Here is a 19,836-nt window from a genome sequence, read left to right on the forward strand (position 1 = left end):
TGAGCCAGAGAATGTGGCAGCCTTGAGAAGCTGGGAAAGCCAAGGCAGTGGATTCTTCCCTAGAGCCTTCAGAAATGAGCATCGTTCCACCGTTCTACCTACGCCTTGATTTCAGCCAAGGGAGATCCATGTTGGATTCCTCCCTTCCAAACCACAAGATAATACATGTGTGTTGTTTTCAAGCCACTAAGTTTGTAGTCATCTGTTACAGCATCCGTAGGAAGCTAATACAACTTGTCCATTACGTAAGGAGGGAAACCCATGGAAATATGAAGACACCGTCTTGAGATTAGCTCTTTGGCGGTCCTCAGGCCCAGGGGCACACATCAGCTGCCTCACATCATGTATAAGATCCAGTAGGATTGTAATCCCCACGGCTGGGTGTTGGATGACTCCTGTTTGCTTCGTGGAAACACACCTCTCAGTTGACAGGTCCTCAGGTAGATATGCGCACCCACTGGGTGCAAGGCACCAAGGAAGAGGTGCCCCTTGGAAGGAACAGCGCTGAGAATGGGGAAGCTGCCTTCCGTGTTCTGCATCACACACAGTGATTTCAGTGTCACCCAGAGCTCTAAGTGAACAAAGCTGTCATTCTGGGGATTTCTCACCATACTAAGGAGAGTTTTTCTTAACGATCTCTTTTGTGATCAGCCCTGTGTGCATACGCTGTTCAGTGTCAATTGCCTGATGTTTCAAAGAGAAGATTTTAATCCTGTTTTCTCAAATTCTCCCTCAGAAGTCCCTGTCCTGTGGCTACAACTTCACTCCTCCCCCCTGCTAGGAACATATGCAATCTTAGATCAATACCAACAAGGCACTCGCTCTGGTTCTAGACAGAAAAACATAATGTAAAAGGAAAATACTGAGTTGTATTCGTGCACAGAATTAGTTGGAGTTCCTGGTGAAGAAATTTCAGTTTCCCAATGGCACAATTATTTGAATAGTCTCGGTTTTCATTTCCAGTTTTCACTTGTGTATTCAATGAATGTTTGAAAAAAACAACACTATGTCATTTTGCAGGGTCTGAGGAACACAACGACAAACAGGACAGGGATGGTCCTATCGTTCCTGGAACTTAAAATCTGGCGGTGGCACAGGAGAGGAAGCAGGAAATTCCAATACTGCATTATTAATTTGTTTATTTACTCATCAATTATTTGTGGAGTTCTTACACTGAGCTAGTGGCTAAAAAAGAAAAGCAAGACCCAAGGTTGCATTTTATGTACTTCTATGAGGATGGTGGGGAGCCCCTCCCCCACCATTTTGGTTTTTACAGAATAGACTCATCGACGGACATTGTTCAGAGCCGAATGCCGTCGGTCGCTGAGGATGGCTGTGCAGTGGCTCGCACGTCTCTGTGGCGGGCCCTTTGTGTCGGAGCCCTCAGCAGGCACCAGCTGTCTCAGCACCTTAGATTTTTACTCTAAGGTTCTTCCAGACTGTGGACTTAACCTTCATTTGGAGGCTTTTTTTTTTCCAAAAACTTAGAATTGTTCCCCAAATAAATAAATCAAAATCCGTGCAACTGAGAGACTTCAGGAGAGGAGGGTTCTGTCAGCCACCATATAAAAATCATCCGGGAGCACCTGAAATTCCCACTGAGTCTCGATCTCAGTGCCTGACACTTAGCAACCTGCGCTTGGAACACGGACCCGGGACTAAAGTCTGGCAGCTGCTGCCACAGAGGGTCCCCAGTCTGTCTCAAACTGTCCTTTTAACAGCCAGGGCTTTCAAACTGGATTGTAAAGTCAAAGGGTTTCCATGGGGATTTTGAATAAGGCTGCCCTCTTAAACCAGTAAATTCCATGTATGATGCATGAGATGACATCTGGGAAGAAATGAAGAGCTTGTTTATAAACGTGTGATCTGAGAAGCGTTCAACCATCCAAGGTAACTTGAATGCAATTCAGGCTGGCAAGACACACCATCTTAGCAATCAAAATCTTGAAACCTAATCAATTACATTGTAGCAGGTCTTGGAAAAGCTTGTTAATAGGCAACTCCTTTGAAGTCTCTCTCTCTCATGCCTTTGAAGTCCCTCCCTCTCTCTCTCTCTCTCTCTCTCTCTCTCTTTCTCTCGATTTCCTGTTTTCTGAAAAATCAAAAACAAAACCAAAAACCTGACAGTGTTACCCAGCAAAGCAGTTCAGCAGAGAGAGAGAGAGAAAAGAGAGAATCATCTGATCACTAAAGAAACCTTTTATTTTCTGAATTAGAAAGCCAACAGTCTCCACTATGAACTGGAGGAAGAATTCTCAGGACTATCTGAGATGCTGGGGCCCGGGTCCAAAAGTGCTCAGTTTTCTGACTGCAACTCCGAGTCCCCGGAGGTGTCCGGCAGAGAGAGCGCACTGGCCAGAAATCTGTGGATCCCCGTGCCCTTAGTACTTATTGTTCTCATCAGAAATGCACGTGTTGACTTGTTTGTGATTTTTTCCCTGCCGAGTCTGAAAAGTATTCAAGGTTGAGCTCCCTTGCTTCAACCACCCTCGGACTGTGGCATCAAAACAGTTTCTTGACTGCCACCTTAAGAGCAAAGACTCCGCGAGGCCCGGCTAACTGCACAGCTGGAGCCCCGCCATAACATTTCCAGGTTGCTTCCCAACAACTGCAAAATGTATTACAGACTTTTTAGAGATGTTAGGATTCGATATTCTAGTTTACAAAGAAGGAAACAGGCTCAAAAAGGTGAAGGGACAAGCCGAGGACACCGGGCAAGGTCATGGATGAATAGGGACACACGACTTTTCCTGTTGACACTATTATAGATGTCCTCCATCCCCACCCCTTTGCCCTCCCCACCCCCCATCCCCACCCCACCCTCCTCAGTCAGCCAAAGGGACACACAGCCTTTGAATCTAAAGGCGGCATTGTGTTTCTCGCAAACGAGCTTGCCATCATGACTTTGTTTTCGTGTTTTCATCCGTTTACACGCCTGCTGGGCTTTTCTTGTGAGAAGGCAAATCCATCCATGGATAAAATAACTTCATAACTATAGAAACTTCACTCAGAGCGATTTTTCCCGGGGTGTTATTGCTTCCCACATCAGTGTGGGTTGCTGTGTATTGACAGACTTCTTAAGCCCGACACAGATTTCTGTCTCTTTTTCAGTGAGCCGGCGGCGGCCCGCCGAAGCACACTAACAGTCGGACAGAAGATGATACACGCAACTGCCCTGCTTGAAAATTCCATCTTCCTCGTTTTGAAAATAACTCTGCAGCTTTGACAAACTGTTTACGTCCCACTAAAAACACACATACACAATCGTTCATTACACTTGGCTTTATACTTGAGAAGCCCACCAATAAGAATTAGAAGGGAAGGATCGGGGTAGTCCACAGATGTGATCTACTTCCCTAAGCATGTTGGACAGGCCTCTGGCACACGGAAACGCCTTCTGATGCGATAGCTACATAAAATTCATTTTTGTCTGTGCTGCCCTGTTTCCTAGGCCCCATCTGCTGAGTGCTCATAAGGCTGAAGGGTAACAGAAACCAGACCAGAAATCACCGTGTTTCCCCGGGCCTTCAATGCCGTGTGTCAGAACAGCCACCGGACTGCCCACCAGTCTGTTGATTGGTCCGGGTTCCGACCTCCCCGATCCTGAGATTTGCACTGCACTGAAGGTGAGAGCTCGACAGAGCTCTGAGACCATGTGGGCACGTGCTGTGCAAACAGACCGTGCTCAGAACTCAGGAGCGCCTCACCCACAGCCTAAGAAAACCTCTAGCACCAAACAACTTACAGGTCGGAGGTAAACCACACCTCTGGTCGCTCTGGGGGGAGCAGGTGCGTGATTCACTACCGTCCGTGTGAACTACACAGAGAAAACCTGTTCCAAAGGAGAATCCAAACCCCTTTAATCTGTGGGTGTCTCTGAAACACCACTGTTTGAAACTTGAAAATGAAAGGTGTTCTGACTCCTTCCTCTCACCTGTCTCTTTCTATAAACCGAGGACTATGCTAAAATCAAAAGGTGATTAACATTAGTATTTTTTCAAAACAGAGACTAGAGGGACAAGATGGCTGTGCATGGGTAAGGGAAAGAAAGAGTGGAAGGACCTACCCAGGTAATGTGGTTGAGTCTGTTATGAAGTTCCGGAAACCTGGAGGATATGTCCCAGGGGCAGTTCCCGACCTGGGCATGCACTGTACACAGAAAGTCCTCTAGAGACATTGTAGCAGTGAGCAACGGTGCATGTTTGCCTGTTAGAAGGCAGTGAGGGGGAGATGGATGCCAGAAACAGAATCTCTGCATCCAGTCCCTGAGAGTTAGGTTTATTGACGTTAAGATTGTGCATTCTTCTAGGGCTCTGAGTCCGATCCTGGGAGGAAGCTTCTTAGGGGTCCTTATAATCAGCAAACACCTGTTGAGCCTCTCCCGTGTGTGGGGAATCAGAGACAGAGATGAACAAGATGAAGTCCAAGGTCTTTCGTGTCGAGAATTTCATTAAAGAGTGAAGGTGGGTCCATAAGGCAGTATGAGAATTGCTAACATGGACATAAACATGGGATGTTAAGGGGCCACAGAAAAGAAGCATCTAGATTAGACTTGGAGTCAGTGAAGACTTGCACTGAGTATAGAAGAGTGCCTTAAAAATAGGCAAGGGGGAGGCCTGGACATTGCGGCAAGAGGGAGTAGCTGAGTCAGGTCATGGCGGCGTGACCCACTGCACCCTGGTTGAAGAAGGGCAGGGAGTCCCCACAGCTCATGGGGACCAGTGGGCAGAAATGAAACCAGAATGTTAGAGTGGGCAGGCTACTGTCTTAAGGGGTGACCTAAGGACATGAACTGTTTCTGGAACATCATAGTCAGGCTCTTTGCAGCCTCTCGTACCCCACTTCTGGTGCGCACTGGTGCTTGGCAATACTCACTCGCACAAGACAAATGGAGAGATGAACATAACGTTCACTAGTGTTATAGGATGACAGGCTGCGGACTGATGATGTGTCACTGTCATTTTCATTGTACTGCGTATCTCAGTTCTCCCTTAGGGAATAGATTTGAAAGGAAATAAAAACTCACGTGATGATGAATGCACAACATTGCTGCCTCGTGAAGATGATAAATGAGTATGTATGGGGGAATTCTGAAACCAGGCATGTTGAGAAATACGTACTTGAGATTCTTGGGATAAAGAGTTATTATGCATCTTATCACAGGTTTAATTTTTCCATGGGCTCTGCATATTCTTTGCATGCTTTTGGGGGCACAGGACTCTGTACTTGAACCCAATATCCTTAGCCAGATTATAGATGTGATAAGCACTGAGAGTGTTTTTCTTGGAGAAGAGAAGTGTGGAGGGGAAATGTTGGAAGAAGGGCTTGTTAACCAGGGATCGTTACCAGAGAATGTTGTCATCGTTAGGTGTCAGGAGACTAAAGGGTCCCTAAGGGCTGAGCACGATCTCCATCCATCTCATTCACACTGGGAGCCCGGGGCCTAGCAGATGGCCTCCCAAGGGCAGGTACTCAGTAAGAACTGCCGGGTGGCTGGAAGGATGGGCGGGAGGGGAAGGCGTGGGCGGAAGCCCCTGGACGGCGGCAGCCAACTCTGCAGAGCCGGCACTCTCAGGGGGAGTGGCGGGAGGCAGCTTCGCGGTGCCTCCGAGCAGCGCAGTTCCAAGAGGCGGAGCTCTGCGACCCGGTCCGGGACTGCTTCCTGCCTCCCTCACTTCACAGCCTGGAATGGGCCAGCTAGGCACCGTCCGGTCCTAGGTCTCCTCATCAGTAAATGAGGCATGTTAACATAAAAAAATAATGCCTACTTACATCATATGTTTGTGAGCATTGAGTGATACAAATGTACCACTTAATGTGTTTGTGAGACACATAGCATTCAATGTATATACATACATATATAAAATCAACACGCACACACATATACACAAAATCAGTTGTACCAGCATCTGGAACACAGAATTCACTAGAATGCCAGTTATCTACTTATGTTAAGGTGCCTTTCCTGTCTGGCACTTAGACTCCTGAGTACTAATAGCAAGAGAAAAGGAGAGGTAAGATAGGGAAATATTACACGGTTTTCCATCTCTTTTTACCCTCTCTCACTCTGAGTAAGGAGGAATTGCATGAGCACCATGGAAAAGTGATTGTTGTTGATAATCAAACAACAAGTCAAAATGAACCTGCACAGCTCGGAAAAGGATGGTGTGCTCAACACAATAAGGTAGCGTGAGCTTTTCGGTTTGGTCAGGCGGGTGGCTGTGCAGTTGAGCTCACAAGGACAGAAAATGGAAGCAAGAGAAAGAGGTGGCTGATTTTCAACACATGTCAGGGCAAGAAAACACTTTCTCACCTAAACACTCATCTTCCCCCCTGCGTTCATCCTTGAAGAGAGGCAGAGAAATGCCAAGGGCCCAAAGCCTGGAGCAGGAGCTGACATGCGCGTTCCTCCCGGGGCTGAAGGGTGGGTGCATGGGCTCACTTGTCCTGCTGGAAACATCGTCCTCACGGCACCACGGTTCCGATTCTGGGAACTTCTCGCCCTCGCTGGGAAGGGAGCAGCCATCGCCTGGCCCTCTTCCCGCCCAGCTTGCTTGGCTGTCCTGGGAAGCTGCCTCCCTGGGCAGAAGTAACAAGGCAGGGTGGGGATTTGGGCTTGCTGACAACTCTCTGCTTCTTGGAATTGTTTGGCAGGTGGATTTGCCGAACGACTAATTTCCCCGAAATTAAAAATAAGATGGGAAGAGAGGCACAGCTGAGATGCCTGACATTTCCTTGGTTTCACAGGCAGGCCCTACTCAGTGTGGCAGCCTGCGCCTCTCCCGGGGCAGGTGCTGCCCTGGGTGTGCTGAGTGCCTTCCAAGCACAGCAGGTCCTCTCTGCGTTTGCCGTGCTCGCTGCGGGCCTCTCCCGAGCATCCAGTGCATCCCTTCCCACTGACTATGAAAATGCGTTTGGGAGAATTGGGGAACACCTTCATTTTCAAAAGGTGGATTTGTTACAAGGGTCGGTTACAAGGTTTTCTCGTCCCCTCTCCCAGTGACTGGTGTTGGAGTGAATACAGGAGCATGTGCCGGAGCCTGTGTCTTCATGACTTAAAAGACGCAGCCATCTAAGAGCCTTGAGGGAGTCAGCTGTCACTGTGGCTGGGCGGGTGGGAGGCAGTGGGAGGCTGAGCCGGGCGCGGAAGCTGCTGAAGTGGACTCCAGTGCGTCCTGCCTTAGAATCCCTTCCCACGAAGCCTAACAAATGTGTTCGTTATTTCAAACCATTTGAGTTTTCTTAGTTACTGCTAAAACAACTTTAAAATACAGAAATCTCCTTAAACATATAATTTTTCCTTGACATTGCTACATTTTTATGTCAATATATGGGATCAGCTTCACAAGGAATGCAGTGTTTTTGAATGAATGAATGAATGAATGAATGCTGGTCTAATCATCAAATTTTATTCATTAATTTCTGTAAGCCTTTACGGAGTGTCCACTTTGGGTCTAGCGTTATGCTTGATAGGAAGGGTAAGTGGATAAGTAAGACCCTGCCCTCTAATTGCTCATATCGGCTAGAAGACCCAGATGTAGAAAAGGCACATGGAAATACTGCATAATAAACTGATAATAGAGCTACTCAAACAGTCCTGGGTTCCAGAAAATTAATGATACCAGAGCTGTGTCTTATAAGGTAACTGGGAGCCAAGCCAGGTAGAGGAGCAAAGGAGCATTTGAGGGATTAAGGAGATTACTAACCACGGCATGGCGTCCATCACTCAGACTATAATGTAAGTGATGACCCTGAGAGCTGTCCAATGCACAGCCTGCCCTACTGTGTACAGCAGCCTTCCATAGAGACAGAGGGAAGTGGAAAATGGTGTGAAGATGCACAGAACTGTAGGAGGCCATTCTGTGTGGTGTGGGCCCAGCTCCCACTCGGAGATGCACAAGACCCACACCCACAGATAGGTTCTCTCATAGGGAATCAGGCCTGCAATGTGCCTAGGCCACTTTGAGTCTTGTTCTTGCTAAAAAACTCCCTCACCCTGAATTGAGGACATTTACTGCAAAATAACTTCCTAAAATCCATGCTAAACCTTCCAAGGATGAGTGTAACCAGTTCAACCACTTTTGCCTTTTCATTTGCCAATATCCCTCTTCTGTGATGTGATTAGCTGCATTGGCTCCTTTGTTTTCTATAAAAGGTAGCCACCTGAAAGCAAACCTATCCATAATAAATGAGGACCATCATGTAATGTGCTGAGAAACCCAATAAAGGCCGATCATGGCAAGGGCCAAGGCTTTTGCTCCCCTTGAGAGAAAGCCACGCTGTCCTTTTTCCTCCACTGGACTCGGTAGTTCATGTGAATGTCTCATTTCATCCACAATGATGCGGACACCGCGACCTGGTGTCTGCATCACAGAACTACCAAGATTCAAGAATGTACATTCTTCTTATAGAGTCACCTTACATACCATATTAAGGAAAATGAACTTGATCCCATAGGTTAGTATCTCTCCTAAAATATGTGCATCAGCATCACCCAGAGATCGACTTCAGGAGCTTGGAGTGAGCCAGGTACCTGCATCTTTAACCTGATCTCCCATGGATTCTTCAACCTCCTAAAATTAAGGGAAGAGCAGTGAGGGTGATGTATGTGATGTGGTGTCGCTGAAGGAGGTCAGCCAATGGAGTGACACAGGCAAATTGGTTTCAGAAACAGACTCTCTTTCTGGCTGCTCTTTGAGGAGTGGATTGGGAGCTGGCTGAGTGGAGGCAGTTAGGAAATACAATTCAGATGAAACGTGAGGAGACAAGGGCAGCTGGGGTGGAGAGGAAGCCAAAGGTTTATTCAGCTTCCTTGGCAGGCCCGATGGCCTCGCTGCCAGAGGAGCACCGTGACCCTCTTTATCTTCTGGGTGGAGAGTCTCATTTAGGAAACTCTTTACAAGTGAGCAGGGAATGCCAGAAACCTGTGTGACGTCTTTTGAAATTGTTTTAGCAACTGACTTGGTGGTTCCCACTGAGGACACGCCTGCTCAGGAGTGGAGGCTGAAGGGTCATTAAGAACTGTGGTCCCAGGCACCCTCAGGACCCCACAGATCAAGAAGACACAAATCACATGTATGACCCAAAATATTTGCACAATACCCTCTCAAATGCCAACTGGGGATTGTACAAACTGAGTAGTTAAGTATTTTGAAGACTAGAGGCACCACACAAAGAAAGAAAGGGAAATGGGGAGATACGAAGAGTAGCAAAACTCACAGTTTTAATCAGACCTCCCTATCCCCCACTCCCCACCCCCACACCCACGAGTCTGGTCAACTGGTTGAGGAGATGAATGAGCTCATTCAGTCATCCAAAATCAAGTGTTTAAACACAACTTTGTCACGTGCTAAGTGTATGACTTCAGGGGAGTTATATAATCTTTCCTTTCCTCAGTTTCCTCATCTGTAAAATGGGAATAGTAACCGAGCCACCTCAGAGGACGGCGATAAGTAGTAAATGGATTCGCCTTTGTAAAGCTCTCAGAGGAGTGCAAGCACATCGTGTAACAGCAGGGCAAGAATTAGCAAGCCCTTGGAAGTGCTTCTTAAATTTGATTTTTATAAAATACATTTAATAATCGCATTTAAGATGCATTAAATTTGCATTTGAATAGAATGTCCCCACTACATTTGTAATGAGTGCCCAGGGCCTGAGTTGAGCCGGAGTCTCTGCACGCTAGCCTCTCTTTCCTGCTGGGGCGGATGCCAAGGCTCGCAGGTGCTAGCGCCACGGAGCACTTGACTACTAGGCCGCTGGTTTATCATAAAAGGATATACCTCAGGAACAGTCCGATGGGAGAAATGCACAGAGCACCGTGTGTGAGACAGGGCACACCGCTTCCATGCCCTCTCTGGGTGTGCCCCTCTTCCCAAATCTCTGAACTCTGTCCTTTGGGTTTTTAAGGAGGCTTCATTACACAGTCATGATGAGTATAATCATTGGCCATTGATGATTGATTCAGCCTCCAGGTGCTTTTTCCTCCAGGAAGGTCAGAAGTGGGACTGGAAGTTACAACCCTTTAATCATATGGTTGGTTCTACTGGCAACCAGCCCAGCCTTGGGTGGGGTTCAAAGGTCACCTTATAAACATAACAAGAGACATCTTTTGTTTTGCTCGCAATATTTAGGACATTCCAAGGGTTTTATGACTTCCTGTAGGAAATGGGACTAGAACCAAATATATATTTGTTATTATAAATGAACAGATCATGCTGGCCAAGCTGTTTTTCACAACAGCTGCACCATTTTGCATTCCCACTAGCAATGCACAAGGGACCAATTTCCCCACATACTCTCCAAACTCGTTTTATTCTGTAGTTTTTATTAAAGCCATCCTGGTGTGTAGGAAGTGGCCTAATAATTCTTATTATACCTTTGGAGTCACGACATATTTGTTCTTGGAGTTCCATTATATAGGATGACTGTCCTTTGCCTGACACAGGAGGTTCTGGAGACCTGGACCCAGTGACCTTTTTGACATGTTGATTCAGTCATCCTCTGGTGAGATTACATTTCAGAAATTATTACAGTGTGTGTTATGAGCGGGGAAACACTTCTTTTTAACTTCTGGTGTTTGCTTCCATGTAGAGAAACTTCAGGTTACTCAGCACTCCTAAGCCTGTACCCTCTTAGGCATAATTGATGAGTGAGTTTGAATGGAAGGAGGGGGTGTGGGTCACCGAGATCCTTCATTTGCTTTTTTCCTTAGGACCTCACTGCCCGTGGAGAGTTGGTCTCGGTCCTGCTCCTCTAGGAAGGGCCATACCGCTGCCCATAGGGACTTCTCCCCCAGTCCCACGCTGATTGTAACTTTACCTAATCTTGGGGTTCCATACGAGAAATCCAACATGCATGGAGACGTAAGCCAGGTTTTCTTAAAGGACTTCTTCAACAAAGGAGTTAATTTGGTCTGTATCTGCTGACCTTTTTGTCTTATCTCAATTATTTTAAAACTTAGGTTGAGAAATTGGATGTTCTTATGTATCCATTACTTGAAGACATCTTTATAAATATAATTCATATCATCATATTAATTTTATTTTATGGTTAATCTGATCTTGCTATAATATGAGGATATATGCATTCATTGAATATAGTGTATGGGTATGAGAGATTCACCTTATTGGCTGATACCATTGAATAGAGAATTGATGTGTTTATGACATTTGGTTAATGCATTTAGTAACACATTATTCAAAGATGGATCAGGTTTGAACTTTGTACACTTATTATAGTTATTATTGTTTAATTTTGTAAAACTATTTTTGTAGGATTGGAGAAATAGCCTGGAGTGAGATTTTTCTTCTCTAAAATCAAAACGTTGTTTTTCTGAAATAAAATGTAGAGTATGAAAAATATTGAAAAATAAAAGTGTTTACAAGATTTGTAGGCAAGGAGAGAAAATTTTGAAGGGTGAAGTGAAGACATTTGATTATGTCTTTCAATTATTCAGTTAAAACTGATCCTTCATAAGATTAATTATCAAAACTATTATAATTGTATAAGAACCATTCATTCATTTCTTTATCTTCATTTCTTCTATTACCACTAATTATGCTTTTCTGGTCCTTTTATGATCCTTCCAAGTTCTTTTCTATTGTGACAGGATCTTAACAAAGATAATTTATTTTGTAGACCAGCTATTTCAACCTTTTTCATCTCATGACACACATAAACTAATTACTAAAATTCTGCGGTACACCCAAAAATGTATTTTTGCCAATCCTGTAACCAAACGAAAAAAAGAGGTTCAGCTGCTCGTCGCCACAAAAGCCAAACTCAAGAGGCCAGTGCTGCTGCGAAAGGAAAGAGGTTGCATTCCGGGCTGCGCAGTCTGGGAGAATGGCAGACTCCCATTTCAAAAGCCCGCCTCCTCTCTCTCTCCCAGGGCAGCAGTCCAACCGTCCTCAGCACGGCCAAGACAACAGCCAGTGTCCAGAGTTCCTGCTCCACTTTCAAGCTGAGTCCTTTGGAGCCTGCAGGCAGTGGCTAAGTGGTTTTAGTCCCCATCCCTGCAGCTTAGTTTATTCCCAGCTGCTGTTCCCCTTAGGATCCCTTTTGAACCCTGTGTGTGGAGCCAGCATGGCCATGGGCCGTGCGGCTGCAGGAGCCACAGGGTTGGGTGCTTCTAGGAGAGAGAGAATGAGAAGGCACAAGCTATTACATCACCAGGTGGGCGAGAGTGAGCAAGAGGCTCCCTCCTGGAGGCCATGGGCTACGTTGGTGGCTGAGGCCACGTGGCCCATGGAAAGAACAGGCCCTTGTCCCATGTGAGTGTAGGTCATGAGCAAGAGACATCCGGAGAGCTTCTTTGTTCGTCTGGGATTATACTAGCTTGGGTGTGGGGCAGACCGACTGCTTTCTCTAAAAATCACCAATCAACTCCCCAAACTTTTGCATGCTTTCAGTGGGTCCACCTCACAACCAATCCCTTCCTTTCCCAGGCTAAACTAACAGGTCTCTTTGGTCAGCACCACCCACTGCGCCATTCTGACTTTTATGGTGGATGTGCCTGACTTTCAGGGTCCTGCCCCCAATCTGGTACTGGAAGTGGGAGGAAGGGCTTTTTTCTTCACCCAGTTATCTTACTAGCTTTTCCTGTACTCAGTGTAAGAACCTCCCCCTGTCACCATCTTTGCCAAAGGAGGAGACACGCTAGTGCTCCAGATAGACTGTTTTTTTGTAGAAATCTGACAAAAAATAGATATAATTTTGATTCATTCACACTGGATGGCTATTGTTCTATTGTCTGTTGTCACTTTATTTGACAGTCTAAGGGAAAAGAAGTCAATGCCCCTGACTAAATAAATAGTCAGGTATTGAGGTTTAAAAAAAATTCCTTTGGTGCAGCTGTTGAAAATTGCTACTCTAGACAGATCACTAATGATGGCCGTGTGCTTCAGTATATCCAGACTAGCAGGTATCTTACTCTGAACTTTCCTAAAAGACTTTAAGTTTACCCTTCTATACAAATAAACATTTTCAGGGCCAGTCTGAATATTTGTTTCCCATGTAATTTTTCACAGTAAGTATCTGACGCATAAGATTACAAAAATTTTGTTCCAGGAACACTGTTGGTCTAGGAATTAATTCTAGACAGAACAAAAACACAGCAACAAAAACTTTACTTAGAGTCATGTGTACATATGGAATCTGGTCTATCATTATAAACAGAATATTCACGGCCATGCCCAGGTAGGTCACTTGCTTGGAGCCTTGTCCTGTCTCAAAGGGGTTGCAGGGTTGGTCCCCAGTCAGGGCACGTGCAAGAAGAAGCAACCAATAAGTGCATACATAAGTGGAACGACAAATTGATGTTTTTTTCTTCTCTTTTTCCCTTCCTCTCTCTCTCAAAACAATTTTTTTATTTTTTTAAAGATTTTATTTATTTATTTTTAGAGAGGGAAGGGAGGGAGATAGAGAGAGAGAAACATCATGTGCAGTTGCTGGGGGTCATGGCCTGCAACCCAGGCATGTACCCTGGCTGGGAACTGAACCTGCGACACTTTGGTTCGCAGCCCGCGCTCAATCCACTGAGCTACACCAGCCAGGGCTTCAAAAAATTTTTTTTTAAAAACAGTATACATGGTTATTAATCATTCTTTATTATTTATTTAGCAGTTTCAATGTTATTTTATAAGGCATTTTAAATTATTTTATTAGTGTATGAAATTATAACCATTGTCTTAAGCTTATAGTAAGGATTTCTTGAATTAATACAAGTACTTAGAATATTGTTTGGATGTTATTATTATTATTATTTGCCTAAGCTTTGGGGTGTAGATTATATTATTTTTATTTAGTGTGGAGGTTAACAGTGTGATGCGAGCCTGAGTTCTAACCCAGTCCAAGCAGCCAGATGAGTGTATACTCAGCTCGGGCTGCCATAACAAAACAGACTGAATGGCTTACACAACAGATGTTATTTTCTCACAGTTTTGGTGGCTGGACATTCAAGATCAGGGTGCCACGTGGTCAGTTTCTGATGAGACCTTCTCCCTGGCTTGTAGATATCTGTTTTCTTGCGCTGCGGCCATATGCCATCTTCTCCGTAAGAGTTCCAGGGGACAGAAAAGCAAGCTCCCCGCCGTTTCTTCTCGTCAGGGCACCAGTCTCATCAGAGCAGGGCTCCATCCCCATGACCTCATCTGGACCTAATTGCCTTCCAGAGGCTTGACATCCCAAGGTTGTCAACTGAGGGTAGTGCCTTGACATGAGTTTTATGGGGGATGCAATTCAGCCCACATCAGTCAACCTGGGCAACATGTATTCCATCTGAGCTGAATTTCTCACTTTGTAAAATGTGGATTAGAACACAGCCAAGTCACTGTGATAGTTAAATGGTGATTTTCCTCTTCTGCTTGCTTTTGTTATTCTGTGAGGATTTCCCCCTATACAGACATGTATTACTTCTGTTATAAGAAAAATAGTAAGACACAATCTCTTAAGGGGAAAGGAAGTGTCTCTCTTCTTTTCTGATTGGCTTTTTGTCCTGCCTGTCTTTTGTTTCTAAAACCCTTCCTGATGTACTCTCAGCTTTCCAGCCACATCTGTCCAACCACAGCTCCCCTCCCCTCCCCCACGGAATAACGTGTCTTCGGTCAAATCAGGCTGCTCTTTGCCTCCATGTTTTATGTCCATTTGTCTAGAGTGTGTGAGTGAACCTAATCTAGCTGATGAAATTTCACCTCTATAAAAACTTTATCTAAACCTCCCTCTAGACATAAATTCTTTCCTTGGGGCATCAACAGAACTCTGGGTCATTCATGTAAGTATTTTTCATCTACTTTGTACTACAGCTAATTAATTCTACGCAATCATAGCTCTTGTCTCTATCAGTGGAGAGCTCCCGAGTAAAGATGAACCGGGTTATCTCCCATAGAATTTAGCACACCACAACCATTCTTCTCATAAATGAGTTGCAACAACCGAAAGGATGGGTGCTGGACTGAAAATTTTCTTTGTATTTTTAATGCACAAGGAGATGGTCATATTGATTGTAATGAAGAAAAGACCACAAAGAGAATGGCTTATTTGAGTACTCAAGAAGTAGTAATAACACACACAAAGTTGACTTTTAATTTAAAATATAGTCAGATGTTCATTAAATTCCCTGAAGATGAGTAGGAGCCCAGTCTTCCTTAGCTTAGGTTGCTACTGCATAGACTTGAACTCAAGGAGGAGTTTGCAGATCTCCAGCATTTAGGAGTTTGCAAAGAACCTCCACGTGCATGATCACACCAGCCAGTGAGATGAACAGAAGAGGTAATTTAAAACCAGCTCCATAGAAGGGGCAGAGGGAACAGGTGAAAGAGGGTATGGGGAGATAAGTGGTGATGGAAAAACTGAATCAATAAAATACACTAACAAATCAGTGCTGTGGAATAAATATCCAACTCCAAAAAGATGTGACTGTCCCAGGTCACAAGCTAACACACGCTGAAACTGGGATTCAGCTTCTAACCGTCTTGCCACTGGCCCACTCTCTGTAAAACACGCTGTCCTCTGCCTCACAGCAAGTCCTAAAGTCGATTCCGGAAACTGTGTCTTGTAGGAAATCAGACTAGTGTCTCCCACCACCCTCCTCCCCTTAACCAGCACTGAGCTCGGCTACACTTGAAGCTTTTGCTTTTTCGCTTGATTGAGACTTCAGTGGAACAGATTTTTATTTGATTGCAAATTACTCAGGGAAAACCCTAACATGACTAAGCCAATCCTTTCTTTTTAATTCCTGTGGGTTTTTTTATTTTTTATTTTTAATTTTTTTATTACAGTTGACCCTTTGAATCCTCAGGTTCCGGATCTGTGGATTCAACCAAACTTGGATGGGAAATATCTGGGAAAAAAATTCTGCATTATTCCTGACATGTATTATATGTAGTTAGGTCTAAATGGTTGTGTCTGCACTAAATACGAACCAATTTTTTTCTGGTCATTGTTCCCTAAACAATACAGAGTAACAATTATTTATTTATAAAGCATTGTGTATTCATTGTTACATGTTTAAACTTCAGTTTCTCCATTTGATGCAATATACCTATTCAGATGTCTTTTTCCACTGCTTAAATCAGTTTTCAAACTCATTGATTTTGATGCCTGTCAGTGCTTCTGCTGTTTTTTGTTTCACCTCTTCTACATCAGCAAAACGTTTCCCTTTAAGGACTTTTCTCAGGGAAACAAAATTCCCCGGGCGAGATCAGGTGAGTAGGGAGGTGGGGGACAGGGGTCATGCTGTTTTTTGGTCATAAACTGCTGAACACTGACTGAGCTCCATGTGGACAGATGCGCTTATTAATCACCTATCATGAAATGGGCAAACACATTGAAAGATTCCTCCAAAAAAACTCACCGAACACCAGCAGGTACACTGATACGGATGGGTTCCTAGAACATTCACCTTGTGGGAGAAGCCTGGACTACCGTAAGGGGCCTGCCCTCCAGAAGATAATTCCAGATTTTGGTGTGGTCCCCCTTGTACATGGTAATAGGTACTACAAGTTATATAGAGATGATGTAAGGTATACAAAAGGATGCATACAGGTTACGTGCAAGTACAGTATTGTGTATATGGGACTTGAGCATCCTCAAATTTCGGTACCCAAGGGGAGTCCTGGGGCCAACCCTCTAAGGACACCAAGGGCCGGCTGTACTTCAACTGCCGCACTGCATTTACCCAGTGTCCTCAGTTTATAGAAACACATCATCTCCCTGTATGTCCTCACTTTATTAAAAAATCTGTGAAATTCAGCTAAACAGCCTTAACTTGACAAAAGTTCTAACATTGCTTCTGTGTAGAACACAGTTAAAATGAATTATGATGTACTACACACTAGTTTGTTTCTTATTAAAGTTTAGCAATATTTGGGCAAAGTATCTAAATTTCATAGACTTATTTTGGTGGCATTTTTTCATTTTTATTATTATTATTTATTAATTTTTTATTACATGATTTGTATTGTTATTCTATTACAGCTGTCCCATTTTCCCCCTTTGCCTTCCTCTGCTCACCCCACCCCCGTTCCCACAGCCCACCCCCACACTGCTGTCCATGTCCGTGGGTCATTCATACGTGTTCTTTGTCTAGTCCCTTCCCCTTCCTTCCACCTCTATCCCCATCCCCCATCAGCTCTGATCACTTTCAGTCCGTTCCACGTTTCCGTGCCTGTGGTTCTACTTTGTTTTTCAGTTTATTTTATTCATTCGATTCCTCTTACAGGTGAGATCCTATGGTGCTTTTCTTTCACTGACTGGTTTGTTTCACTTAGTGTAATATCCTCCAGTTCCATCCATGCTGTTGCAAAAGGTAGGAGCTCCTTCTTTCTTTCTGCTACGTAGTGTTCCATCGTGTAAATGTACCACAGTTTTTTGATTCACTGTTGGTGGGAATGCAGACTGGTGCAGCCAATGTGGAAAACAATATGGAATTTCCTTAAAAAACTAAAAATGGAACTGCCTTTTAACCCAGCTATTCTGCTACTGGTATTATACCCTAAGAATCCTGAAACACCAATTCAAAAGAACTTACACATGCCTATGTTCATAACAGCACTATTTACAATAGCCAAGTGCTTTTCATAGACTTGAAATATTTCCCATTGGTATATTTGCTAATAATTGGCTTGTCTGGCACTGGGCTATTATTTCTCCTTCTTTTTCCTTATAAAATGGTATCCAAGCTTTGAAATAAAAATTACTGCTTATTTAGTAGTACTAATTATAACCACCATTGAGTAATAACTTAGATTATATTTCTCTAAGGAAAACTCATCATTATTATTTAGAATTCTTTTTAGAATCCTTAAACTATCCCACTGAAATACATGCAGGTGGAATTGATTAGATGATTTCCTCTGGAAGAGAATGTTTAGTTCATTTATACTGTGTTGTAAGGCAGGCTATGGCTGGTTCGATTTCATGTGGCTCTAAGTCTTTACGAGCGTGACCCTGTTGGCTCGGGAAGGCTGCGCTAACTTTCAGACGTGCACACCGAGTACGAACAGTCTCGTCCCGGTGGTTAAAAGGTTTTCTCTGTACTTACAAGGCCTGTGGCTTGGCTTCCTGCCATGATGTCAATCGGGGCTTGTTTCTCCCGCATTGGTGCCATGTCAGCGTGCAGTGTATGGCCAACAAAGAAAGGTGGCTTTCTTCAGATGTTACGATCATAGCTTTCCACTGAATCCCCTAGGAAGTCGTACCTGGTATGCCCTGGAGCCACAGCTCTTAGAGACAGAGCTCCAAAAGCCGTTTTCCAAACACAGTGTGATGATCATTTAGGTGTGAATGAAAACAGGCCTGGCCCATCTGGAGCACATTCTGAATGCTTTGTGGTGTCTGGGTGACTTTAAGATGCCAGATAAACACCTCAGGAGAGCAGTACGTCATAGAAAGCCTGAAAAGTTAAGTTCCAGTGACGTGGAGCAGTAGGGGTGCCTGGGAAACAAAGGTAGCCCACCTGGCAACTTGGAAACAAGGTGTCAGGCTGACAACGAGATAAAGAAGATGACTCTGGCCATGGCCCCCAGCAACCTCACATTGATGTTTCTCTCTCTCTCTCTTTCTCCCTCCATTCCCTCTCTAAAAAAATAAATAAATAAAATATTTAAAAAAAGAAGACTCTGAATTAACTTCTAATTCTGCCAGTGGAAGGTACTGTCCCTTCCTCACTCAGTTCATTTCCTCCTAAAGGCTGCAGCTGGACCACATCTGCCGAAAGCCTGTTAAAGCTACTGCGTCCTTCTAGTGGAACGCTGGGAAGGTCCTTTGCAAACCAATTGTATCTAGAATGTTATGGCCTTGGAAACCCCATACTTAACGAGATCATCATTGAAAGGAAAATGAATGGAGGGTTTGGATAAAAGGAAACCTCCTTCTAAACGTTGTGAGGACTAATGACACACTGAAATGCGATGACGAACACAGACGCACAACTGAAGTGAGGGCTGTGTGCGCTGTGTTGTGTAGCCAGACTAATTTCAACAAAGTTAAAAAACACGAACAGAATCACCACTGCCATTTAAGTGGCTTCCTAAGTATGGCAATCTGTAACTGCTTTTATAATGCTTTCTGAAAGAGGAAAATCATTTTACTCTTCATAAATGTTGGAGGCATGAATTTAAGACTTAACCACTAGCACATGTAACAATTTCAAGGTCACATGACTGAGAATGGGTCTGCTACCAAAAATGAGAAAGGGAAAATTGCAGGAACATGTGGAGTTTGGTTAGACTTCAGAGGAGCGTCGCAAGCCTTGGAAGGTACTGTAGTAATAAATTTAATTCTTTAAAAGTCATACTTAGATATTCCATCACCGAGACATTTACTGACTACCAAATAGTGTGTACCTTGCATTGAAAACCTTGGTTGCCATTAGACATGGGTAATATCTAGTGAGATGCACAATGGCCTGCAATGAACTGTGCCTCCTAGCATTCATGGATACTGTAGAAATGACAGTGTGTGACTTGCAAGGCTAGGTCATTCAAGACATTGCAACATCCACCTAGCGTGGGTCACCTGGGGAAAGCTGGATGCTTATGAGGATATTCACACAACCCTTGGAGAGGTCCACGTGGCGAGGCATTGTGGCCACCTGCCGACAACCAGCATTAACTCGTGAGCCGTGTGAGTGAGCCACCTTGGAAGTGGGTCCCCCAGGCCCGTCTCATGCAGGTGACTGCAGTCTTGGCTGATATCTTGATCATGAACTCAGGAGAGACCCAAAGTCACATCCATTCAGCAGAGCTGCTCCCTAATTCCTGACTCACAGAAACTGTGTGAGATAATACATATTTCTTGTTTTAAGACACTAAGTAGCCCTGGCTGGTGTAGCTCAGT

Source organism: Phyllostomus discolor, chromosome 3 (assembly GCF_004126475.2).
Source record: "Phyllostomus discolor isolate MPI-MPIP mPhyDis1 chromosome 3, mPhyDis1.pri.v3, whole genome shotgun sequence".
Taxonomy (NCBI): Eukaryota; Metazoa; Chordata; class Mammalia; order Chiroptera; family Phyllostomidae; genus Phyllostomus; species Phyllostomus discolor.